Here is a 27,665-nt window from a genome sequence, read left to right as displayed (position 1 = left end):
TGCTGTTTGGTGACCTTTTGTTTCTTTTATATTATATGTATGTAATTTTATCCATTTGTGCCTGTACTTCATTGATAGCTATAGGTACCTTTGTGCCATCCCCTCTGCCTGTATCAATCATGAGACACTATTGCAAGAGCTTGATGATATGTACTGTTGACTCACCCACCTTCTGGTTGGGACAATACGAGACTACCTTTGAGAACAAGCAGCATTTTTTTAATCTCCTATGAATCATTTCTTACCTTCTTCATGTTGCTCAGGAGAGATAGTATAGACAGGTTCAGTTTTGAAAATGGTTGGGCCATAACTAGCAATGGAATAATAGCATGAATTGCTAGATGGGATTAATGTACAAGCACTAATGCACTGAAAGATGAAGGGGCATGCACCAAACAGCCCATTATTTATTGTAGGTCAGGATGGGTTCTAGCTAAGCAAATTAAATATGGGTATAGGATTTTAGTTTTGATATATATGTCTGCTTTAAGATTATTTTAATTAGACATTGGATATGTTTAGCTCCAAAATCCATGTCAACACTTCCACAACAAAATAAACACCTGCTTATTGCTTAATCCGCTATAATACAGAGTATTTAGCTCTTGCATGCTTGCTTTATATTGAAATACATATGGCACAATCAGGATTTCCTTGACACACAAACAAAATTAACCTGCACGCAACAGATTGTGGTGAATTGTTTGCTGGAGGTGCTGCACTGCAATATTCTCTGTCAGCTGATACACAATCGACTTGGGAGCTGGTCCAAAATGTCTTCTATAAGATTTAAGGGTATCTAGTATCTGTAAAAATAACAGCTAATAATTAAGTCTACATATTTTACAGCACAGTTCAGTGCTGACAATAATGACTGCCTTTCATATTTTTCAAATCCCAAATCTGATCTTTTTTTAAAAAAATTAGCTTATTATTCTCTTGCACAAGAGGTGTTAATTTTGTTCTTTTCCTAGTTTTCCTGTAATGTCCTCATTAGGGATGGACACAAACCAGTTCACAATCTTAAATCTATCGTGTATTTGGCTGGGTCATGTCCTCCCTGAACCCAGGTTTGGAGGAGGTGCCTCCCCTGAACATTTCCCAGACGTTTGGTCCAGTTGGTTTGGATTTCATGCCATTTAAACCTTCACTTTCTACCCTTCTGAACCTAGGAAAGTCAAATGAAAGTTTCAAATGGCTGGCAGCCATTTTAACCTCACAGCAGACAGGTGTGTGCCCCCTGCTGTGAGGGTGAAATGGCTAAAAATCATTTCAGGGATTGATTTTGCTTCCTCCTGCTTAGAAGCCTCTAAATGGGGATATGTGTGTGAAATGAACCAGCCCAAACTTGGCTGGTTCATTTTGGGGTTTCTAGATCATTTTGGATCAGGGGGTTTGGTTCAGGAATACACCAAACCCTGAAGTTAACTAGAATATTCCAGTTGTGTCCAGCCCTAGTCCCTATACAGTCTGTATGGGATCAGTTCAGTACTCATTATAGTACTGCTTATAAAATATAATTTTTAACAAGCTTTTGTTACTATGGAAGAGATTGTGCCTGAAAGAGAATCTCTTGGGTTGGATGGTCCCTTATCCCTTATGCCTGTATGAGTATGGCATTATGGCTCCTTCTTATCCTGCTTTGTGATGCCAGAAATACAAGACTGTACAAGATACAAGATCATGTGGGAGAAATACATTCCATGACTTCTGTCCATGTCAGCATTGTCAGTCCAGGTACTAGGGATAATTGTGGTATGGAAAGAGGCTGGAAGCTGTGGGACTGGCTCCTTCCACATGACTTCAGAGCCAGCTTGGTTTGATTCCACGCTCCCTCACATGCAGCCAGCTGGGTGACCTTGGGCTCACCACAGCACTGATAAAGCTGTTCTGACTGAGTAGTAATATCAGGGCTCACTCAGCCTTGCCTACCTCACAGGATGTCTGTTGTGTGGAGAGGAAAGGGAAGGTGAATGTAAGCTGCTTTGAGACTCCTTTGGATAGAGAAAAGTGGCATATAAGAACCAATTCTTCTCCTAGTGGGTGTGGCATAGAAATGAGCACATTGTGGCAGTGGTTCACAAATTCCCATATAACAAAAGTTCCCTAAAGACCATTGCAAATGCCACATGACACCAGCTCAAAACAATATGTTCTTGGCTCCACAAGGCAGCTATAACATGAACAGTGCCTTCTTCCATTGATTATCCTCATTGTGTGAGGAGTAAATATGCTACCCACAAATATTCCTGGCAGTAGTGATATGAGAAATTCTCCTGAAGGAGGTTATTCAGATAGTGTTCTAGGACTGCTGTATGGGTTACAATCTGTTGCAAAGCATCTCTATGTGATAACTGCCACACAAAGAGCAGGAAAGATAAGCTGTACTACCTATGTGTACCAGTTCACTGATAACATGCACATATTTCTAGAGACCGAAACAGGTGGTTTGAAGGCATCATACCATGTTTTTATCTGTCATGAGGTTTTAAAAATACAGCATTAAAGGGAGAAGGGTATTTTTAGCTTCTCTTTGGAAAGAAGCCAGAGTCTGAAACTTCCATTGCTGTTAGCATCCAACAGCTTATCACATTGATCAGTCAAATGAGACTGTCTGTTCATTACCTTGTATTGTACTGTGAACATGGTAACAGAGTTCCCTGGAGTAATCACAACTTCTCTTTTGATGCTTGTGCCACAATTCATTCAGGAACGGCAGGCCCTTGCGACCAGGGAAGTACAATGCTCTGTAGAAGTCTGTGCACACACAGATCAATCCTCCGCCTCCAACTGAATCTGAAGCCACAGGGGATTCTGTGGACTGATTGGCTATGAACACTTTTGCTCAATAAAACCCATTGCAAGGCTAAAAGCTCAAAGAAACAGACTTGGCATGAGTTGCCTCATGCCAACTGAAGCCTTTTTAAAATCTGTAACACCCAAATGTAAATGTGGTGGGTCAGACATCAATGAAACAGACTTTAAGTAAAGAAAAGAACATAATCTTTTCCTGTTTGTTCTTGTTTGTAAACACAAACAGGCCTTTTGCATCTGTTTTCTTCCTTGTTATAATCGCCCACCCATGGTACAAGACCTTGCTAAATACACACCATAAGAATATTGAAAATCTTCCTTTACGTGCTATTTTGCTCTTATTACACAGGGCAATCTTTTTTTTTTTCCAAACACCAATTTATGGTTATCGTGGACCACCTAAAAGACAAATCAGTGAGTTCTAGAGCAAATCAAGTCCTGAACTCACCCTAGAAGCTAAAACAACTCTCTCATACTTTTGTGCTCCCCTACTTTGGTCATGTTATGAGAAGACAAGAGTCACTAGAAGAAGACAGTAATGCTAGAAAAAGTGGAAGGCAGCAGGAAAAAGGATGGATGGACTCAATCAAGCAGTTTCCAAGACCTAAGCAAGGCTGTTGACAATTGCCATAAATTGGAGGTGACTTGATGGCAACAGATATTTTAATATATCATAGTTAACCATATCTAAAGTTTTCTATTTGTATCAAAAATTGATAAAAGAGGACCAGCTAGAAAAAATGTTGCCTATTACCATTTCTTACTTTCCAGCATATACGTGTATTTCCATGAGCACAGCAAGCCACACTTTACTTTGTCATTTTCCATTTTTGATTGTTTATTTCGAAGTGACTTTTCACTGTCAGAGGAGTTCAGCAGTGGAATCAACTGCCTAAAGAGGTGGTGAGCTCCCCCAAGCAGTGGCTGGACAGATACTTATCTTGGATGCTTTAGGCTGATCCTGCACTGAGCAGGGGGTTGGACTAGATGGCCTGCATGGTCCCTTCCATCTCTGTGATTCTATGACTTGATTCCATGTCTTCTGTTTTCTGGATGTTATATTTCTTGTATGTTTAATATATTTGGTATGACCAGAATAAGTGTTGAAGCTAGCCTACTGGCAAGCATCACCTGTGCTCACATTTATCTCTTCTTTACAGTGCCAACCAAAACTGAGTTGCACACTTCTCATTAATTTCAATGGAGTTATAAGGGTATATCTCTGTTTTAGATTATGCTATCTGGTATGTACATTTAGAAGGCTTCCAACTGAGTAATAGTGTAATTCTAAACATGTACATTTAGAAGTAAAGCCCACTCATTTATTCCCTAGTAACAATGTTTAGGATTGAAATCTAAAAAGTGTAATCCGAGACATATTTAAACCAATGTGAGTCCACTGAAAGCAAGGAATTTCAAAAAATATGGTGGAAGGGAAAGAACCAGTAGGATATGCTCATCCCTAGATACAAACTCTACATATCCCTGAAGATCTGGCAGATTTGGGAAGGTAGGGTGCTTTTTTTGGTCTATACCTAGCTTGCTGGGGTGGAGGAATTGTGTGTGATTTCATGTATTTTACTTGTATTGCATTTTAGATGGCGATGAGGCATCCTATAAGTAAGATGGATGGATGACAGTCAAGAACACACAGGACAATTCCACACAATGGGCAATTTCACTAAGTCTGAGCGCTATTGAAAAACACTGGAAACAAAAGCGGAGGGTCTCGGTAACGCACACAGCCGGTTCAATTGAAAAAAAGGCTCTCCCACTAGCGCTGCTCTCATAACACACAAGTTTCCGGTCTCACCGAAATCAAAACAAAGGAGGCGATATTTTTTCGCGCTTCCTCCCTCCCCTGGCCGTCAATCAAAGATAGCAGCTAATTAACTGTTGTGTTCATGTTTCCCTTTTTAAAAAAGCAACGCATATTCGTTTATTCGTTTATTCGATGTATCAGAAAGACCTTTTTCACTGGCTTAGAAGCTGGCGCTTACTCATTTACACGCTCTGAAAGTAACCCCCCCCCCACCCAGTGCTTTCTGGCTGAAATTACGGGCAGTGTCGAACAGGGGGCTGTATTGTGCTCGGAAACTTTACAGACAATTGCTTGTGGAGGGATTTCAGCCAAAGAAGCATTGCTTATTCATTGCTTGGTCCGGTTTAAGGGGAAAAAATGGCGATCTCAACACCGGAAGCTCGGGTGCGAGAGATTAGGGAGGGACATGCTTGCTACCGCTGTATTGAGAATGCCCATGTCTTTTTTCAGATGTGCTGAAGATTATTCTCAAGAGTCTAACGTTTTTTTTAGTGGATTCCCTGAAAATCGCTACAACAAAGCGATTTTTGTGGGAGTGTTGCAGATTGTGTACGACGTCGTGAATAATGAAAAATAAATAGCGTTACACAATGGTAACACTTCAGCAACATTAACGCTGTGCGGAATGGACCACAGTGGAGATGAGACTTAAAGGAGACTTAAAGAGACTTTTTATGAGACTTAAAGAAGAAAGATGGCCAATAGACAGGTGCTTATCTTTTCCTTTTGAAAAACAGCCAATAACAGCCTATAGTACTGTGTGGTCCAAATGGAGTACCCATGCTGCAGTAGGAGAGTTGTCCTGTCCCCTGATACAGCCTTGATCTGAATTATCGCCCTTAGTAGCTGATATTCCTGTCTTAAAAAATAGTGAGATCAGATCATGGATCTCCCAGGATCCTACCAAGTTAGAGTCTGCTCCTTCCTTTCATTGGTGTGTTACCTTTCAGCTATAAGAATCAAGCAGTACCCTCCTCTGTCTCTTTTCTATTCCTTTCTCCTTTGTTGTGGCATCCATATTTAAGCACCTTTAAAAAGTAGCCTTCGTATTTTCAATTGTACAGCAAATTTTATTGAAATCAATTACATTAGGATTATAAACATGTGGAGGAAACTATTGAATCATGCAGGAAATAAAACACAAAGAAAAGATCTACCTAGACAGTTTAATGAGCCTTCCATTCCTTTTCATGGGAGCTGCAGGAGTTCAGCAAGCAGCACAATAATATTTTCCTCTATTTTAGGTGGTTAGAGATGTAAGTGGAAGGTTCAAAATATTTCTGAACATTCTTTACTGTCTTATAACTTTCCATCTGGGCAATTTATCCCTGTATCAATATATATATATATATATATATATATATATATATATATATATATATATATATATATATATATATATATATATATATATATATATATACACACACACACACATACATACATACATACATACATACACACACACACACATACATACATACACACACATACATACACACACACACATACATACATACATACATACATACATACATACATACATACATATTGTGCTTTATAGTACAACCTCTTTTTGAAAGGCTACATAAGTTCACCTACAATTTCACTCTTCTTCCTTGTGTATATTGGTCATATTATTTATAGAATTGACCTCTGCGAAGGAATTTGTGACATAAATATTGTGTTTTTGGAAGAGATGATGAGAATCCATCAATATTCCTTTCTCCATAATTGATTGGCTTGTTTTCACATGGTGAGTGCCGTATAAGATATTTCATTTTCAGATGATGTTTGGTAACAAATCTCCAAAGTACCAGATGAACCGTGGCCCCGTGAAAGAGATGGGTGCTCTTTCTCTCATTGCTAGCATGGTTAGTCTTCCCAAGTAAATTCTGCCATTTCAATTAGACAGAACTATTTACAAGGAGGACATGTGATCCTATTCAGACACAGCAACCCTGGGCTTCCTTGGTGGACTTCCATCCAAGTACTAAACAGGGGCTGACCCTGCTTGGCTTCCAAGATCAGACAAGAGCAGGCTAGCCTGAACCAACTGTACAGTTTGGCTTGCTAGCAGTTAACAATACTGATCAGGTACTTGCAGGTATTGCACTTTGTCACAGCTTGCAGTTTTGGCATGGGATGGAGCCTCTGTTTGGGGGGAGTTCGCTCTACACATTGGACTCCCTATGTTGGGGACCTCCCTACGAGGTGGCAGGTCTGCGAACGGGGCCAACCCGGCTGGAGAGGCTTGGGGCTTGCAGTGCCAGGTAGCCTGGGGTGGGACCAAGAAGGAGGTGGATGCCTCTCCTTGGCACCCCAGGACTTACAGTGCTGGGTAGCCTGGGATGGGGCCAAGGGAAGTGTGTGCTTCCTCTTGGCACTCCAGGTGGACGCTTTCCTATGGTGGAAATCCAGCGGCAAGGGGACCCACGTTTCTGGTGGGGGAACTGAGTGGGCCCCAGTGCATCGCTGGCTCTTCTCGTGGATAGGATCCCAGCAGCAAGGAGACCAGTGTTCCCAGTGGGGATCTGGATAGGCTCCAGGGTGCTGCTGGGGTCCAGGTTCTTGTGGTCTTCTGACTACAAGTCAGGTTCCCTCTCTCATGCTTTGCCAACACTCCTGTGGTGTATTAATAAAGCTGTAGCCTTGTTTAAGCCAACAGAAATGTGTGCGTATCTTCCTTGAGCCCAAAATGCCCTTCTGCAAGTCAATAGATGTAATCTGTACATAAACTGAAATTTAGAACTAGCTTGCTACCTATGTCCTATGTCTGACCACACTACATATCAAATGCACTTGCCAGGTTTTTTTCCTCTCTCTTTTGTTTCTTTGGGAAGGAGCTGATTTGTTTTTGCATGTGGACCTACCAGTACTTCAGGATCTGAGACTGTGGCAAGGGGTCAGGATCGTGGCTCAGTGGAAGAGCATCTGTTTTGCATGTTTAGGGTCTCTTGATATCTCCAGTTGAAACAGATTAGGTAGGAGGGGATCTGAAATGCCTCTTCCTGAGACCCTGACAGTCAGCATAGAAAGTAGTGACTTCAGCACTACTCACTCAGGACAAGAACTTTTGTATGTTCAAGTCAAACTCTTCTATGAATTGTGTATATTTTTATAACTCTACAGAAGACCAGTGTTCCATTATACATAAAGGTTATGTTGCGATGTCTGAAGCATCAATCAAACTCAATTCACATTGCTGGGCTATATGAAATTGTTGCTGTGGCTCAAAAGAATGATTCTCTATACAGGAACATATTATTAACAGTTTAGGCATCTAATCTTACATTTATACATGTTTAAATTTTAAGTATCTATATCTCACTTTTCTCCCCTAAGAAACAAATATTACACGCAGAACAGACCTTGATCTCATTTCTGCAAATAAATGCCCTGAAAGTTCAGCAACTTCAGTGAATAAACTTTCCATCTACTTTTTAATAAAATAATACATAAAATCTAACAAGTAAAACTAATCCCTGGGGAGAGTGTTTGTGTGATGTGTGGGCATTAAGTTGTGCAGCACTCAGGAATGTTCAATCTGATGTAACCTATAATTATGGTGAAGGGAAAAGAAAATGTCAGTCTGCTTTGGAGTGCTTTCTTCCATAACCCTTCATCTGCACAGTGAACTATCTTTAAATAGGAGGGGAGTTTTCATTTCAAAGGGTTTCAACAAAAGGCTAGAATCTAATTAATTAGTTAATAATATATGAAGCCTGCACTACATTATCAGCATAGTCACCCAGATGGAAAGGCAGTAACGTGGAGAAGGTTCAGGTTTAATTTGAGTCTCCACTTTTTCTTGAAAGGTGCAGGTGGCTCTGACATTTTCATCAGTTCTACTAGACAGATATCATTGTCTTTAGCCATTGTCCAAAGTGATGTGGCTATTAGTATATGTGAGTAGGGACGTGCAATAATCATGAGGGGATGTGAATCCATCCACTGGTATTGCTGCTGATTCCCTCCTTAAGGCTCAGTGGGGGGGGGGGGCTGGAAGACTCATGGGGGATCCCCTATTTCCCCCCCCTGGCCAAGTCTGGTGAAGCTCCAGACCCGACCACTTACCATGAATCCTTCTCTAGCATCCCCTGGCCTGTTGTGCTTGCCAGCATCCACTGCCACACTCCAGTGCACGGAGCAGCCAGCATCCATTGTTCCTGTGCTTGGACCTGGAGCTGATGCTGCCATCAGTGGATGCCAGGCCCTGGCCTGCTGATGTGGGACTTGTAAGAGATGCAGTATTTCTTGTGCCAGGGCCATGCTAATCTCCCCTGTATTGTTCCAATTTTAGTATATGTGCTGCTGAAGCAAACGCATTGGAATATACATTCTTCATTGAACCCAGGCACTCAGGGGCTGATTGCTTTCACTGCCACCTAGCCTGGAGCAGCCACTGGCCTGAACCTCTGGATGACGGCTGCCACTGCTCAGCTGGAACAACGGCCTAAGCACGTTCTATATGAATGTGCAGAGAATTCTAATGTATTTGGGGGGGGGGGATTAATTCCCTCTCAAATTTTTTTAGTTAAATTTTTTTTCTGCAAGCCTGGGGTATGGCCCAAGTTTGACGAAAGATCTGTTTATCCTCCATGTAGCCCCAGTCTGTGAATTTTTTCCATCTGGAAATGAATGTGCATGCCTGCCTAGTATAGGAGGCAATTGGACTGGTGAGCTACAGTGAAGGATATTTATTCAAGGAAGCCAAAAGGTTTTCCCTCTTGAATGTGTTAATATAGGGAAAACCTCAGAGTTCTATATGATTTAGGATGCCAGCAGAAATCCAAAAGTCTCTGCAAAGAGTTTCAACTCAGCATGGCTTTGTCAAGAGGAGCCAGCAGTGCCATCATGCATGCTTTGTTTATGATATCCTGAGGGTCTCCTTCTGCTTTCCCTGCAACCAATTTGGACACCCCATTAATATGCTTGGTCCAGTTACTGAGAAGAGGAGCAAAAACATACTGTTTCATTACATTTCCCTTAATAATAGAGCCAATTTTAAAGTCTAATTCTGAAAGCAAATGTTATGCTCCCCTTGTTAAAACAACATCCCCCCCTCCCGAATAAAACATTACACATACATAAGGATTGGTCTATATGGGGCATAATGATCTGAAGAGAAGATGAATATTGCAGGATGCTTCAGGAAAAGGCTTATTTACTAAGCAAGACCTCTTTAAACATTAAAATGCTTCAAAAATAAACAAAGCCTTATTAGCATTTCATAGGCTTACCATGGTAATGATACCAACTTGGTATGTATCAGGAAATGATAGATATTTATCCAGAGATTTCTTTCTTTTTATTGTAAACAGAGTTATTTAATTGTAGGTAAATACCAGCTTCTTGCTTTAATGGCATAACACCTGGAACCCTTCACAACAGAGATAACAATATAAATAAGTCACCAAGTTTTATTTAGACATGGGCCCCAGTCCAGAAATTCTTGCATACAACTATGGGCTGGTCTCCATGCTGAGTGTAAAAGTGGTCCCAATTCATGATTGCCTGGCCAGGTACAGGCTAACTTGGATTAGCCAGTAAATAAAACTCCACAAATTTCTTACTGGTACAGATTACAGTGTTTGTTCTAGTTACCCATATAGCTGACCCAAATAAAAGCCAGGCTTTTCCAGCTTGACTAAGGGGATATTCAGTTATACCAATAAGAATCCTCCCAGGTCTGTGTGCCATGATGATTGGGAGTGACATCAAGCCAGTCTTGTGGGGAGAGCTCCCTTTGCGGGATTCAACTGTTTTTCAGGCTCTGCCAGGCAGCCTAGTTCAACCTGGGAAACCCAGCAAAGCCCAAGCTGATCCTGCAGGGAGACATCTCTCTGCAGGATCAGCTGTTTAAAGGGCTTTGCTAAGCAGCCTGGTTTGGACCAGGCCACCTAGCATAGCCCATGTTGATCCCGTGGGGAGACATCTCTTTTCAGAATCACCTGCTTAAATGGCTCTGCTGAGCAGCCCAGCTGGAATCTGCCTGCCCAGCAGAGCCCAAGCTGCTCATGCAGGGAGAAATCTCTCCACAGGATCAGCGGTTTATCAGGCTCTCTGGGTTTAAAGGTATCCCAAAGTGTGTTTTAGTGGCTTTTGCCACTGCTTTTTTCCTTTGAGGTTTTTCTATTCAGGTTTATTAGACCCCAGAAAAAAATGGTATTTCAGAAAAATCCCAGATTCAAATAGTGTACCAGTTATTTGGATCCTCTTTTCCCCAGGAATCCACCCCACCCCCACCCTGGGTGCAATAGACCCATGTCAAAAGTTACCAGAAAAATATGACACTTGCCTAGAACTGGTTATACATGGCCTTATTTATTTATATAAACATTATCCTTTACACTGTCCCAAAGAATTAGGTTAAAATTAAGCTATATAGAAGAAAGTTTACTTCTTTACCAAGGGTTCATGCTCTACGAAGAGTATTATACAATAAAACAGAGAGGTCTGATTAAAAGGTAAGGGGCCAGCTGCAGGAAGCAAATAGTGCCAGCAGGTCTTCACCAGCCCCCTCCCTGCCCCCTCCCCATGTCCAGCCTCTGGGAGAGCCCACTCATTCCCAGCAAGACATTATGAGGCAACAGGCAACAAAAGAGGCTAGGGTGAAGTTGCAGGGACTGGCATTGGCAGTAGTGCCACTAGCACCCAAAACAGGGTGGCAGGTAGTGGCAAAGAGAGAAGGGAGTCCAGAGGAGACAAGGAAGACAGATAAAGTGCAGCCCATGCTTGCAGTAGGGCCAGAGCCACCAGGACCTGCTGCAAAGTCCACACAATGAAAACTTCCTGAGCCAGGGTGGAGAAACCAGGCTGGTTCATCTTGAGAGTGCCAGGAGACAAGCCATATCTCTGCAGGTGGTGCAATCCTACCTATTCCTGGTCAGGATGCAGATGGAACTGGGAAAGGTAAGATGCTGGCCTGGGGATGGTGAGAAGTGGGGTGGGGCCCTCATGCACATAGAAGCTGGCCAAGGTCCAGCGAGAGAGCAGAGAATGACCCTCCAATTGAAGACCAGGGAGAAGAAAGGAGACTCTGGTAGAGAGGCCTGGGAGGAACAGTACTGGGTGCTGAAGCTGTAGCAGAAGGTGTTCCAGTTGGGAAGAGGAGGATAACGACAAGGGTGTGTGAACTCTTCCCTTCCTATTATGAGCCACTGGGGCATCCCAACACCGGTAGCATGACGGTTGAAGGAGGCATCCCCCTGCAGTAGTGTGGTTCCTTTGTTTATCATGAATAAAAATAAAATAAAATATTTGTCACTAGTATGACATATGTCAGGATAGTATAGGAGTGGAGAATAATGATGCTTAAGCACCCACTGGTTTGGCTCATTTCCTGTTTACCAGTCTTGTATAGGGAGTGGCTTTTCCCACCAGTCCAGCTGTTTCTCCACCCAATTGCAGCTATTTGGCTGGTGCCTTCACTATATTTCTTTGTAACGAAGCTGTAGAGCACAGTTGGCTTTTTGTTCAAGCATGTTTTCCCATAGCCCAATTTTCTACTACCCACCCCTGTCCTTGCTAAATAACTGCTTTGCTCAGCAGGCAATTGTTTAAACAGACAATTAAATCAGTTTCGAATCATATAAATCAATCATAAATAAGTTGCGTTTTAATAAAACCCTACTCTTTGGTGTTTGTCTAAGTAGGCCCTAGTGACCCTTATGGCTGCCGATCTGTTTGAATTGGCATCCTCTTTGCATATGTGCAGTTCTGTGAAACCCCGATGCAAAACTGTCTGGCAGGCATCCTCAGCTGTTCATCATGAACCAGACAGGCTAGGTGATCGGCTCACATCTGACTTAAACTATCAAATACAGTAAGTTCGACCGTCAAAGATGTTCATGATGAAATTCACAGCCTCCGTAGCTGGAAATAGGCATGTGCCTATACTTCTAGACACGTACAAGGGGCTCAGGACAAGTGTCTCTATGGGAGAGGGTGATGAGAGAAATCCTGCCTACGTGGAACTAGGAAAGTGCAGTGAAAATGTTTGGCCTTTTAAAAATGCTTATAGCTTAGTTTCATTGTTGTTATTACACAGCTGCTGCTTTTTTATTATCTTCTTTTGCCCTGCAACCAACGGGGATTGAAATAATCAGAGATGGCACCACAACCACCACGATACCTTCCCCTACGTATAGCAAATAAGTACTATAAATTCACCCCCACCACAGAAAAACTGTCTGATCTTTCAGTTCCGATCTCTGAAAAAGAGTTGCTGTCTGTACCAAGAGATATACAGTCCTCTGCATGGGTGCCAGTCTTGCACCACCATAGAATCTGAGTATATGCCAGTTCAACAAAGAAGCTTGGACAGATGGAACATGCTGTTTTGCCCAACGGAGACAATTCTGCTCAGAGAAAGAAAATGAGAGTTAGGGAAGGAGAGGAGGAGGAAAGGGAAGTGAAATACTCCTCCCCCCAATACTAATCAGGATTTTTTTTTATTAGAATGAAAAGGGTGTTATCCCTAAGGCACCTCTAATCCTTTCTATCCAAGACAGCAAAATTAATAGCATCAAGTCAACTAAATTAAAAGTATCAACCTGTGAAAAGGGCATAGCTGGGCTCAGTTCAATGAAGAATATTTTCCATGTGAACAAAAGGCTAGATAACAACATAGTGGGAAAGTCAGCTACCAGCATAACTGAATTTGCTCACACCAAAAAAGGAGGTACACATTCTGTTCAATCTAGTCAGTGAAAATTTCTTATATACAGAGGGTAAAACAAATATATCATTTAAAAGATAAAAACCAGACATTTCTCAGGAAGCTTTCCTATGACTGTTTTAAGCACAATCCTATGCATGTTAAGTCAGAAGTGATTCCTATTGAATTCAGAGGGTAGCCCTATTGGTTTGCAGTTAAACAGCTAGCTTTGAGTCCAGTTGTGCATTCAAGACCAACCACATTTTTGGGATTCCAATAAGTATGTGTTAAAATGAGCTTTGACTCTCAAAAACATATGCCCACAACATCTTGTGGTTCTGAAAGGTGCTACCGGACTCCAAGCTAGTTGTTCTATTGAATTCAGTAAGACTTGCAGCCATAGTCATCTCATGATAACAATCAAAGAAGAAAAAGGCGGCCAAGATTTACCGCAGCACTGTGGAGGGCCAGCTGGAGGCAGACCCAATTGCCTCAGAGACCCGTTAGTGGTGTGCATTGTGTACACACAGTGTGCATGGCATCAGCGGCAAGGTGGGACCCATGGTGTCTATATAAGGCACCACATATGTGGGTCCCAGCCTCTTTGCCTGAGAGGTTGTGGGAGCAGCTCCACTTCCTCCCACCCTATGTTAATGTGTACACAGCCTTGTTATAGAGTTTAAGGTAGATTTTTCATGGTCAGTATTTTGTCACAGTTGCAGGTTTCCGTGGAATGGTGCCTGTTGGCAGGGAGTCCGGTGTGCAATCAGACTCACTTGGGTTTGGGGCCTCCCTAAGAGTCAGCACATAAATGAGTGTGGCTGATCCAACTGGCAGGCCAGGGGATCATTTGCCAGGTAGCCTGGGGGCAGCCAAATGAGGTGGGAGCCCATTGGCTCTACTGCATAGGTTGCTTCTCTTAGTGGTTGACTTTAGTAGGCAAGGGGATCTGCTCCCCCAACTGGGAATGGTGTAGGTCCCCAGGGCACCTCTGGACTCGGTGGGGTTTTGGTGCAGTCCACTGACTATTAGGTCAGGATCCCTCTCCCATGCTGCGCCAACCCTTACCATGGTAATAAAGCTGTAAGATTGTGTATACCCTGCATTGGTATGTCACATCTTATTCCAGCATAGAATGCCTTCTTGCAAGTCAAATATTGTTGTCACCATTATAACCATTGTTATCATCATTAACAAAATAATCAGATGTAGGTTAGGGTCAGAAATCAGAGTGAGAAATTCTGTCTTGATCTATGAATCCTATTCAGCGCACACATGTTGAAATCATGTACATACTGATGTACGGCTGTCAATTCATTTAAAAATAAAACCCTTTCCTCTCAGACAATAAGTGTATATTTGCATATACCCAAGCCAAAATTAAACCCAAATGTGAATATTCTGGGTTGGCTTGGGGATGTCCAAAATAGCTCAAAAACTCACTGAATAACAAAACGTTCTCTCATGGAACTCTAGGAGTGTTCCATAAGAGAATGTTTTGTTACTCTGAGAGTAAAGGAGGGAAGAGAACAAATCAAGCAAGCCAGGACAAACGTGTGCCTTTACATTTTAAATCAACCAGCTCTACAGAGGCCAGTTCTACCACCCACAACAGCAGCAATATAGCCCTGGGGAGCCAACGTGCTTATGCCAGCTGGCAATCTTACCTTTGAAGGCCAGGAGACATCATAAATGACTGTGTACTGGAACAATTGGTCACAGAGCCAACCAGAGGGGCAGTGAACTTGGAGTTGGTTCTGAGTGGGTTTCAGGACCTGGTAAGGGATGTAGAGGTTGTTGCACAAATTGGAAACAGTGACCCTAAGGTCCAAAATAGCAAAAGAATGTCCTGGATGGCATTTATAGCTTCAGGTTCTGCTGGATCCTGGCCTAAAGTTGGAGGCTCTGATCTTTGGAGTGGTGTGTAGAACTTTTTATTAGCTGCAGCTGGTACACTAGCTATGGTCATTCCTCTGAAAGCGTGACCCGGCCACAGTGATACGTGCTGTTATTTAGATTGTGTTACTGCAGTGGACTCTAGATAGGGCTGCCTTGGAAACTGTCTCGAAACACTAGCTGGTTGTTCATTTACAATGTGTTTGATTCACTTATACTCTGCCTTTCTCCCCAGGGGAGCTCAAAGTGGCTTACATCATTCTCCACACCTCAGTTTGCATCCTCACAACAATTCTATGAGGCAGGTATGTTTGAGAATGTGTGATGGTCTTGAAGTCACTCAACAAGCTTCCATAGAAGGAGAGCTTTTTTTTGTACCCCACTTTTTTACCTGAAGAAGTCTCCCAGCAGTTTCCAATCACTTTCCCTTCCTCTCCCCACAACAGGCTCCCTGTGATGTAGATGAGGCTAAGATAGCTTTAAGAGAACTGTGACTGGCCCAAGGACACCCAGCTAGTTACATGTAGAGGAGTGAGGAATCAAACCCAGTTCTCCAGTTTAGAGGGTGCCACTCTTTAACTACTACACCAAGCTAGCAAAAGGGGGTTTCAAAACCAAGTCTCCCAGATACTCATTAACCATCAAACCACATTGGTTTTCAAAATAGCTCAAAATGTTGCGGCTATGTTTCTGGCAGGGGGCTGGATATAATGATTGCATCACCTGAGTCCAGAAAGATCTACGCTAGCTGTCTATTTGTTTCCAAATACAATTAAAGGACCACCTCATCTCAAACTATCCAACATACCAATTAAAACCATTCCCGTACTACAGAAGGGAAACAGTTGGCAATTTAAGTGGAACCTTGGCTATGGAATGCCCTCCTCCTTGAGGCTAGCTTGGTGCCTACCTTCTCTTTCCAATTCTTAGCCAAATCATTTGTTCTTACAAATGCTTGCAACTAGGGATTGACCTGTTTGATCCCCCCCACCTGCTTCTAGCATGAGTAATGTCAGGAGGAGCATGTAGGTTGCCAAATGTTTTATTACCTATGTTTTTAATGGCCATTAATTCTGATAATTTTATGTTTGTTGAGATTTTATCTTGTTCTGTTTTGTGAGTCTTATGAATCAGATCTCTGAAGAGGTAGCGTATAAGTATCCCCTCTCAATCGTTCTGCCCAATGGCCCTGCCTGATCCTAGCCACAGTCTTCATACCATAAATGTTGGTCTAATTAACATGACAAAATTGCAGTACATATCCTGCAGTAGCAAACCATTTTGCCTAACAAGCATGCATCAATCATCTTTTTAATAATGTCACTTTATAGCACGTCCCTTTCCTCACAATATGTATCTGGCATTTATTTTAATCTTATTTTAATGGGAGCACTTGCATACTGGCAGTGCCTTAGAATATTTGTATACCTGATGCACAACACATTCTAAGCACTGTTTTAATACCCATAATAAGAAATAAAGGAGGGATTTATTTTGTTTACTTGTGCAGTACTGAAAAGGCAAAGAAATAATTCACCTTACTATGTTGTTTGTTTTTCCAAATTGCATTTCTCGTTCCCTTTTTGTTTTTAGAAACCATGGAAATAAATATTCATGGTAAAGATTCTGTTCCTATGTAATAATCTGTATGATAAGAAATGTCTAATGCTATGAATGGCAATTAGCTGTGGTGCAAAGATGACTGGTAGTTTGCTCATCAAAGTGCTGAGGGGGAGTTTTGTTCAGTTTCTTAGCAGCATTTCCCCCCCCCCCCAAGTTTCATTATCTGAAGAAATGCATATCAGACGACAGGAAGATGCTAAACACTCATACCACAATGTCACTGAATTTATTGATCCTTCTCAAAGCCTCTGGAGTTTCCATAGAGTGGAATGTGAGCAAATCCTTCTCACATAAGTGTTAATGAACTGTATACAGCCAGATGCAAATCTCCAAAAGCCAAATGAAGAGAACCTGAGTTGGGAGTTTGCCTGCACTGAGAATGTTGCCCCAGCTCCTGTGCGGGAACACACATTTGGGGCAGACCAGACCAAATGCTCCCTTGTGTGGGAGCAGGAAGAGACGGGGTATCCTGCCCCAGCTCAAACTCCACAACGGACTCTAGATTTGTGCTGTTTTCAATGTTGAATTTTCATCAGTGGTTATTTCATCCTATGATTGTGAAGAATGCAAAGAGCTAATTTAGATCATACTACAGCACAGAAAGAACACACCTAGGTTTGTTTGTTATTTGTTCGTTTGACCTTAAATGTCTTTGTAACAGCAATACTGGCCTTATTGAGGACTACAAATGTACTGATGTGCTATGTATTTTGTTTCCACAGTAAAGCAAATGACACCCCCTAGAGCCATTTAATGTTGGGAAAACAGTGAATATGGACGGGCTAAAGCCTGCTCTTTACTCACCATCATCTCAACCCAAGTTAGGTCTGCACATTCCTGGAAAGCACTTCAGAGCACAATCCCCCACCTAACTTGGTGACATTTACCGGGAAAAAGTAACATGTAGTTTGGTCCTAATTAAGTAAAATTCATCAGTAACATTCTGTTGACAGTGGCCCCTTCATCCAATGCAAGAAACCTTTCTGCAGTGCAACAGGTGAGTTCTGCCAGTGGAATATTAGCACTGGTAGAAGACTCATTATGTTGGATGAAGGTTCCAGTGTTAATGGGATGGAGTCAGATCTTAGTATTCTCATAGTTATTACTATATAGTTATGTTTTGTATTTCTAAAAAGGTGAAAGGTTAACAAGAATGGATCCCTGTCAAGCTTGATAGTTTAAACTAGATGGATCAAACACACCAACAAAGATAACAGAATAATGACATTTTAAAAAAATGGAATGCATGCTTGTGGAGCATGAACGAAGAGAGATGGGTCTAAACCTGAGAAATGCAGAATCATCTACATCATTTTTTGACAGTCAAAACTTTGAATCTTGAAACTTTATACCTCCAAAGTCTTGTTGGTCTCTAATATGATAAAGGATTTGAATCCAGCTGTTCTGTATTAGGATTGTACAACATCTGCCTCACTAATACATGCCATGCCCACTAGATATGCATGGCAGCCAAACAGAGGCTCAAGAATAATCATTTGGTCATGATGTAAGCAACCCTAAGCAGGATACTTCTACTCCTTGCAACGTGTCCTTAGGATTGTACCCTGGTTCAAGTACCTGTCAGATCACACAATACATTCACAGGTCCCACAGTACATTTACATGCTCTGACTTTGCAGTTAATTAAAGATAACAGCCGTGGGCAAACAACTGTGGTTGGGGTTTCATAATATAGGCATCCCAATGTTTGTCTTTTCCTTGTGAAAAGATCTTTTTTGTTGTATTGGCGGTGGGAAGTGCCATCAAGCCCCAGACAACTTGGGATTTTCAAGAGAAGAGAGGAACAGAGCTAATTTGATGTTGGCTGCCTTTGTGCAGCAGCTCTGAGCTTCCTTGGTGGTCTCCCATTCAAATACTAACTGGAGCTGACCCTGCTTAGCTTCTGAGATCTCATGAGATCTGAGCTATCCAGGGTTTGTGTTGTATTACAAATAAAATATACATCAATAAAGATCCAAGAATGCATGCATAATTCCATTTTTAGGGTTTTTTTTAATGTGCTTCTGGGATCCCCAGATTGTTGAATTGCTTTGAGTTAAAAAATAATTGCTTAAAAATTAGGCACAAGAGCTTTCCAAAGAGGAAGTCAGGTGAAAGTAGTATATGCAACCACAGTTTCCCCTTGTAACTTTTCTGATGAGTTATTCATACAACAGTGCAACTGTTAGACAACAGGAAACTGACAGAATTTGGAAGAACTGTTAAATTTTGTTTACAAATGCTGATTGTGGTTATCGGAAGTAGTTTCTGTAGGTAGCACATTGTATTGTTGATAAAATATGTCTCAAAAGGATTTGGTTTTAATATTTGGTTATGGTGAGTGGATTTTAATTCTGTCAGTTACTTTTAATATTTTGGAGTCATGTGAGATACAACCAAAAGAAACTTGAGTTGTTATTGTTGTTGTTGTTAATTGGACTTATAAACCACCCTAGATGGGCTCAGGGCAGTGTACATGTCAAGAATTCAATATAATATAAATATAAATTCTAATAAACCATAAAACAGTAAAACCATTAATTATACTCCTGAGTGCTCCATTATCTATGTTGAAATACCCCCCGGGGGGTATGTTCTGAGGGAAGGTCGTGTTGCTTCAGCAAATGTTTTGTTCAGTACAGCAAAGAAGCAAAATTTTACTAAATAATATCCTAGGAAGCATGTATTTTAGTGTGGGAGAAAGGAATGTTTCCATTGCATGCTTAACAAGTGTCATTCACTGCCTTTTCCTTACAAAATATTTTGAGGAATAAAATTTTAAAATGCATCAGGCGCTAAAATAATGTTATGGGTGCATATTAACTCCATAGTAACTCATTCAAGGTATCACTGCAAAAATTGTAAGCCATGTTGGAAGACCACAAGTTCCTATTATTATGGAATGAGAAAGGACCCCTTCCCCCAAAAAATGCTATGGTGAATATCTACTTCCAAATCACTAAAGGGGGAAAAAGTTAATCATGTTTCACCATAAAACTATGTGCATGGATGAGACTGTAGGATTCAACCTCAATATGTAAATTATTCCATCGATAAAGTAACATATTGATTTCTGAAGAATAATGCAGAGTGAAGGTTTAAATCTATAATGCTGACAACAGCAGAGGAAATCAATAACAGACAAGAGATTCAATGCAAAAGTCTACTAAAACAATATAGTTAAAATAACCATCATGGTCCAATATCCACAGTTTATAGACAAAGAGATAAGGACTAAAAAAGAAACCCAGTTATACTAATGAACCTTTATTGCTGATTTCCTGTGTTATCAACATCAATAATACTCACATACGTCAAAAATGCTCTGGGAAAATAAAACTGATATTGTAAGCCTGCTGCATGAAAGACATATGAACTCTTTCCAAGTTAGATTTCAGAAACAATGCAAAACATGATTGCATAGTCTCAAAGGAAGACAAGGATAGCTCCTGAGGTATTACAGTTTCAAGAGGACATTGTATAAAAGCAGGCTAAAGTAACTACTTAAGAGTCAGGTCTTTTCAGGTAGAAACTGGAAAACTGCCATAGCTTGGCATTTCCTTGGGGGGAAAACAACTAGTAGGTTGGATAAAACATTGTTAGCTCATAGATTTAGGTAAAATAAAGGTTTCGATGTGAACTAAAGAGGTGGGGATCGGGGAGGGATGTCTGTGAATCTGAAGAATGCAGACAACTATGTGGGCCAGTCAATTAGGGTGCTGGTTTTACAGACGCTTAAATATGTAGTTAACATTTCTGGACTGTGTTCTCTGCCTGTTGTATATTCCATCATTTGGCTTCGAGAAAGAACTGATAAGGCACATGGCCTGGGTTCTGCATCTAATCTGGTATCTGGAATGAAATATCCACTGCTAGGATTCTTTGATCCATGTTCAAATCTTAATGTAAGGCAGGGCAAATCATGATAGTCCCCATCACTTTTACTTGCAAAATTCTAGCCTTTTTGAAACTCTAAGAAGGTAGCCCATCTCCTCCTTGCTGCATATAACCCACATACCTGGAAGAAATCAGTCTGGAAACAGGTAAGGGAGAAAGGAATTGATTCTTGTCCATGTGGCTCTTATGAAAAAATCTGAAACAATTTTATAAGAATGCCATGGCTTAAAAACTCATTAGAGATGTTATGAAATAGGTAGTAGTAATTGTAGGCAATTGTGTTAAACAAGCAATAGGTTTGTAGAGATATAGGCATGGATTCAGCCAAAAATTTCTCTTGATGGAAGAATTTTTGCCTGCAGAGCATGACTTGCTCACATCCTCCTCCGGAACATGATTTGAGGTCATTTTGGGCTATAGTGCAAAGAGAAAGTAAGTATTATGCTTCCTGGGTAGAAATCCTCCTATTTACAGATGCAGTAAATTGGATCCAAGTGAACAGAGACTTAAGGATGGATTGAATGGGCAACTGGCAAGCAATAGTTCACCCAGTATGGTGCATGAAAGTTAGCAGGGACTATACTATACATGAGAAAATGATTATAACTAGTTAGAACAGAACGATGTACAATAGGAAAGCAAGGCAATAGCAAATTGTGCATTCAATAACATTATGGAATATCTATTCAGGAAAATTGAATATTCACAAAAATGTTCCTGAAAATAAAATGCCATAGTTGGCATCTGGTAAAGCTTTGAAGCTGGGGAATTGTTTGCCTAAGCTCCATAGTTTCAAATGAAACACAAAGCTCATGGGTAGCTCTTCTGTGGGTCCAGACAATGGAGAGGCAAGGTTCACAAGCATATTTTTGGGCTGTACCTCCCCTAGGCAGGCATTTCCTGCTGGCTGCTTATCTACCCATCCACCTCTATTATGACTGCTCCCCAAAAAAGTTTGACCTTCCCTGGAGAAACTACAGAAGGAGACCTTTTCCACCTGATTTGTGATGCCTTGGAAGAAGTTGGGTTAAATAGGTATTGTATTTGACTCTTTAGGCCATAAACAGTTTGGTGGGGATAACAGGTTGCTCATGATAGGCAGAAATGATCACTAAGCACCCCGAGACTTAAAGAGTGATGGAGGGCATGCCTGGAATTGTGCATAACTAGCTGTGTGGTAGGGTGTGGCTGGGAAGAAGTGCCTTTGAGGCTAAACAACATCTTCTCAAACCTGGCAGTGGCTTTACAAAGCATCAGAGAATGGGCACCTCTAGGCATGTTACATGTAAATGATGATAAATGAGGCCAGCAGAAGATACTGGCCATCTTTGGAGTCAAGTGAATGTGTCCAATAAAGGCAGCCTAGCATAGCCTGCCTGATTAAACTTGTTGGTATATTTAATAGATCAGCATAATTAAATTAATTAGTTAAATCCAAACTTATATCTCATGTCTTCAATGGGCAGGAGTCAATCTATTGGGGGGGGGATATTTTTAATATTTCCTGGGCTTCTTAGATAACTGCTTTCAAAGCTAAGACTGCTCTTTACCAACTGAATGATGGTAGACACACCTCATTTGAATTTATGGACAAAGGATCCCCAAGGAAAAAGGGTAAATTCTAGGCAAACACCATTAACACTAGAACATTCCCTTAGGATAACTGAGTTATAATAGACACATTCTCAAATTGCCCCTAGATGTAGGGTTTGGCTTTATTGCAGACTCAGATATAATAGCTGCTTGAGACCTGGGACCTCTTCATCTCAAAATTCAGCACTAATGAAAACCTATGCAGAAAACCTTTAAATCCAAAACTGCTGAAATCTGGCTGTCATTTCAACTAGTACTTTCTTTTTAGTTATCACTCTCTGCCTTTTATACAAAACTCTGTGTTATAATTCCATGAAGTAGAAGCCTGACTTTTTTTCTTATGTCACTTAATAACATAGGTCTACACTGACAGAGGACATCAGATTAAATAAATAAACAATATGAGGCCATCATAGTTCAATTTTAGTTCTTCAGTTCAGCAAAACTGAGTCGAGATTCTGTCTATTGAAATCAATGGGACTAATCTAATCAATGTGACCAATCTAACTAGTCCTGCTAAAATCAATGGTCCTTAAATTGGTCGTACCAACATCCTGCTCCATGGCATTCAATAATGACTCAATTGAGCTGTATTGTCCCTGATGTGTATTTCTTTTTTCTCTCAGAGAATAGCAATAAATTGACCTACATTGCTCAAATTATCCCTGGAAGCAGAATTTGATTTAATTGCATATTCAGTTATAACATTTGCATCTTACAGCTTGAGCTTTGATATTTTATTTCATGGGAAAGAACTGACCAACATGGCACACACAAAAAATTGGCTTCTTTTAGGTGAATTTCAATTGGCTTATTTTGCTTAATTACAGCAGTTATTGTTATACAAATTGGCTACTAATGCATAAATGGTCACCATTCAAATGCATTACAGACTGGAAATTATTGATAGGACAAGCACAGTTCCCTTGCGTAGGGAGTAAGAATTATAGGACAGAATGATTAAAAATGGATGTTTTTCCCCCCAGAAGAAAAACCATGCAGTGAAATGGTGAAGCAGAATATGAAATGAAATATGCAAACAGGGGAATTTTCTGTGGAAGTCTGGTTGCTGATATGATTCCTTATGGAATTGCACTAGCAATGGAGATTCCAGATAGCCCGGGGTAATCCATATCTCTCCATTGTTAGCCGTGGTTTCCTTTTCTCACCTGCTGCACATTGAAGCCCTACCTCCTGCAGTCTTCTCATGTGAACTTCAGGATTGTCCACTCACCCTAGGTTTTGTTTCATTTTGAGGAGTGTACATTATTGAGATGCAATGCTACTCAATACATTTAATTATTTTAAATATTCCACATTTTTGCAGACATCTCCAAAAATTATCTTCTCCCTTTCCACTGTGGGTGATTGCATAGGAATGATGCAATAACTCAGGGGTAGTCAAACTGCGGCCCTTCAGATGTCCACGGACTACAATTCCCACAAGCCCCTGCCAGCATTCGCTGGCAGGGGCTCATGGGAATTGTAGTCCGTGGACATCTGGAGGGCCGCAGTTTGACTAGCCCTGAAATAACTATACAACATGGGAAGGGGGGGGGGGTGAATCCCTTCTCCCATCTAATCTGTCTAAAAGGCAAGCAGTTAATTTCTACAGGGTACTGGCCCTTTGTACTCAACAGCAAATGAACAGAGTTACTGACTAGGATTTGATCTGATTATGTCCTTTCCTTTTCAGACATGAGAAACTTCTAGTGCTGATAGCATCTTACCCAGCAAAAAAGAGTTTTGATGTTTAAAATAAAGCATATTTATGCCTGTGTATGTGTGTGGAACAAAAGGGCTGTTAACGATCTGTGAACTACTTGCATGGTGAACACATGGGAAATGCTCGGGATGGAAGGAGGCCAAATTGTTCTCAGTTTTATTCCCAGTAGTGGCAATCTCACTTATGTGAGGGAGGAAAAGACTGGTGTCCTCCTGTTTCACCATACTCCTTAAACAATGTGTGGTTTCATGTGTTCCATGGAAAGGCTCATAGATGCCCGAGTCACGTGATCTAACAACAATTATATAAGTTACCACATGATTCAATTACATCATTCTAAACCTATTATTTTTCTGCATAGGATTGCATGGTTAGAACATGGCATGTATGTATCTCAGTGGTTTTATTGTCATGAAAGAAATAAGAATATAATCAGAACATATAAAGGAGTATGCATATTTCTGACAATATGCTGAATGTTCCAAAGCGTCCAGGCAGAACCTTGCCCAGGTGAAGAGGCAAAGCCCTATGAAGGTAGGGCGGGGAGAGCATTTAAAGGGAATGGGCTGCTGCCTACCTGCTGACAATGACAGCCATACCACTTGATTCCTTTAAATTACTCCCCAAGCTACCTCAGGTAGCAGATGGCTGCCCAATTACCTTAAATTCCTCCCAAGCAAAACATTCCAGTTCCAGGGTATTTTGAAACCTGAAAAATATTTCAGGGTACTTTCAGTGTCAAAAGGTTGAAAAATACAGATCAGTCTAATCAAGCCCCTAAGAAGTCAGATAATATTAGAAGAGGAGCTGGGAAGGGTAAGATGGCCTACTCCCTGCAACTTATTTCTGAGCCTTGTCAAATATGTTAAAGGACTTTTAGCTCTGATAATAAACATAATACTGAAAATAAATGAAATATGTCTGCTTGAAGGAAGGCCACGTGTTGCACAGTTTAGCTTGTTCCTCTTCAAGCCAATTCTTTGCTTCAGCAGATGTTCCATCTGCCCTAGTGACAGATAAATTAGAAGTGCATGTTTACACCTTCTTTGCTCTGACCTCTGTTCTGCTGTGTGATGAAGCTAAATCTCAGCCTATCAGGTCAGAGAAGCAGGATATGCAACAGTTTAGCCAGGCTAAGCCATCTCCTTCAGTTTAGCTTGTAGTCCATTTCAGCGGAATGATAGGAAGTCAAAAAGGTGGATAGTCCTTGCCATTTTCAGTACATGCTTTCTTAAGGGATGACCTTTCCATTAGACATGGTATAGTGACCCGCACTGTGGGAAGCTGTTCAAAGAGAGTTTGTCTTTCCCCCCCCCCCACCACCACCACCAAATGGATTTATTTGTCTGGAAAGCAAATCATTAGCTGTCTACTAGCCTGTTCACGGTTGTTCCTATCAAAAGCTTCAAACCTCTTGAAACACTGGAAGTAAGCCAGCTAAATACACATTCTTTTCTAAAGCTCAGATCTAAATTCTGTATGGTGAGGTTACATGTACCTCAGCTTCTCAGTCTCCATGGGAGTAAGATTGATCTATTGCAAGGATGTAAGAAATGGAGACAGCAATCCCCAAGTAAGATGAACTAGCAACTTATTCCAGGGGAAAAAAAGAGCCTTGTTGTATTGCCATAATATTTTAATGAGATCATTTTACTTACATTTAAGTGTATAACTCACTGTCGTTTCTCCTTTCCAAGTTTTTTTCAGTTGTCAAGAAATATACATTGCTAGTATTACTATTAAGAATGGCGTATTTTTGGTTGTAATGTGCCAAGTTATGTGCACTTATGGTACATTCATATCAATGGGACTTCAGTACTGGTAACAAAGAGCAGGTTTCCAGCTTTTCACAGTTCATTGTTTGTTGCTTTCACCCTTTCTTTGCTCAACATGGACAAAATATTTAAGAATTTGTCATTCTTCATGTTAGAATGATGATGATAAGATTCAGATGCAAAGCAAATCTCCCTGCAAACTGCAAGACTACAAAAAGGATTTTTTTAAAAGTAACAGAAATATAGATTTACTAACCCAACTTATCTAGTTAGTGGCTTGGCTGCCTCTGGAGAGGGGATTTGGCTGCCTCTGGGGAGGGAGTTGATTGTTTGCACCAGTAGTAGGCATCGTGAGCTCCTCCAGGACTAATGGACATAGCCACAGCAGATGGGCATTTGATTTTTCAGTTCAGTTAGTGCCTATGGACCACACCATGGTTCTTTGTTGCTGTTGCTGGTGAAACTTTCTGCCTTTTCCAGGCTGCAGTACTCAGGGAGCCCACTAACTCCAGCCATGTCCCCCCAAACTGCCAATAAACACCTTAGTGCAGGAGCCTATGCCTTGGTTGTGGTTGTGGTATGTTGGTGCTGTACCAACATACAACAGTCACATAGTGACATCCTGCTTCTGCTGCTCCAATGGAGATTCCAGATAGCCCAGGGTAATCCATATCTCTCCATTGCACTTTCATAACTGGCCTTTACACCTGTATATCTTGGAGATATATAATCAAAGAGGCCAGTTGGGTCCCTCAGTGCTTTCACATACATCCTTTGGATTGAGCTGCATCTGAATGCTTTGGATAGCATACTACTACAAGCATATTTGCAAAAGCAAAGATTTTCCACATATACTTATATGCATGATGGAAAATATCAGCAGCTGTGATTTCAGTGGGATACCTTCACATGTGAAATTCATAGCCCAAAATCCTCACAACTGCAAGATTTTTCTTCTTCTGAAATGACTTCTATAGAAGTTAGATTCCAAGTCTTCTATCAACATCCACAGTGATATAAATGTTATAAATATAAATATATAAATAAAAATATATAACAACACTACAGTACAAATATACATAGATAATATATCTTAGAAAAATGACCATCTTTGTCACCATGATCAATTGTGAATGTATTTTGTCCCACTATAAAGCATGATATTGTCAGGCTGACAGACTAGCAACAAAACTTCTGGATTAATAGAAAGCCTTTATTACATAGCAGTTCAGATACCTAGGCTGATTCTGCACTTACTTTGTTTTTTTCCATTGTGGATCCTTATGAATTCAGATCGATTTGAACTTGATCTTCCCATTGAAACAGAAAAGTGTTCTGCACTTGATTGGGAAAGCTCAGAAGGGGAGGGGGGAGCCAAGCCCAGACAGAGCTTATTTCTTTCTTTCTTTTCTTGAATGGGGGCGATTTGAAGACAACAGAGAAGGGAGGGAAAAAAAAACCATGAGGCAAATCTCTATCCACAGAAGTGAGGGCTTCTGCAGTTTCTACAGAAAGAAAATAAAGGCTTCCTCTTTTAAAAAAAGCTAACAGCCTTGGCTGGCTTCACAGGTTTGCCCAATCAGGGCTTCTGTACCACGGAGCCAGCTGGCCAATCAGAACAGCTCTATCACGGAGACAGCTGGCCAATCAGCGCTTCTCTAGCACAGAGGGAGTGCTTTCTCATGCTTTCTGAACCAGAATATTCCAATATCGAGGATTAAAAGCACTCCTGGATATGGCGAAGAAATGGTAGAGTGACTCTGGATCAATCCTGCTTGGTGCAGAGGGGAAATTAAAATTGCCCAAAATCAAAATGGAAATCGCATTCTGTGTAGACAGCAGGGACTGAATCGACCT

General features: G+C 41.0%; 1 protein-coding gene and 1 pseudogene across 18 annotated transcripts in view; both read right to left on the bottom strand.

Annotated features, from left to right (window-relative positions):
* Positions 1-27,665, bottom strand: part of LOC143820823 (uncharacterized) — a 117,085-nt gene that overhangs the window by 47,011 nt on the left and 42,409 nt on the right. For 3 of the 18 annotated variants that reach the window (XR_013225547.1, XR_013225545.1, XR_013225546.1), the window contains exon 4: positions 14,966-15,073. The exons of the other annotated variants lie outside the window; for them this stretch is intronic. The gene's annotated coding sequence lies outside the window, so the exon portion shown is untranslated. The remainder of the gene's footprint in view (positions 1-14,965; positions 15,074-27,665) is intronic. 18 annotated transcript variants of the gene reach the window in all.
* Positions 8,860-8,959, bottom strand: LOC143828079 (U6 spliceosomal RNA; annotated as a pseudogene).

The sequence above is a fragment of the Paroedura picta genome, chromosome 1, assembly GCF_049243985.1.
Source record: "Paroedura picta isolate Pp20150507F chromosome 1, Ppicta_v3.0, whole genome shotgun sequence".
Lineage (NCBI taxonomy): Eukaryota > Metazoa > Chordata > Lepidosauria > Squamata > Gekkonidae > Paroedura > Paroedura picta.
This window is presented reverse-complemented; position numbering and strand designations above follow the sequence as displayed.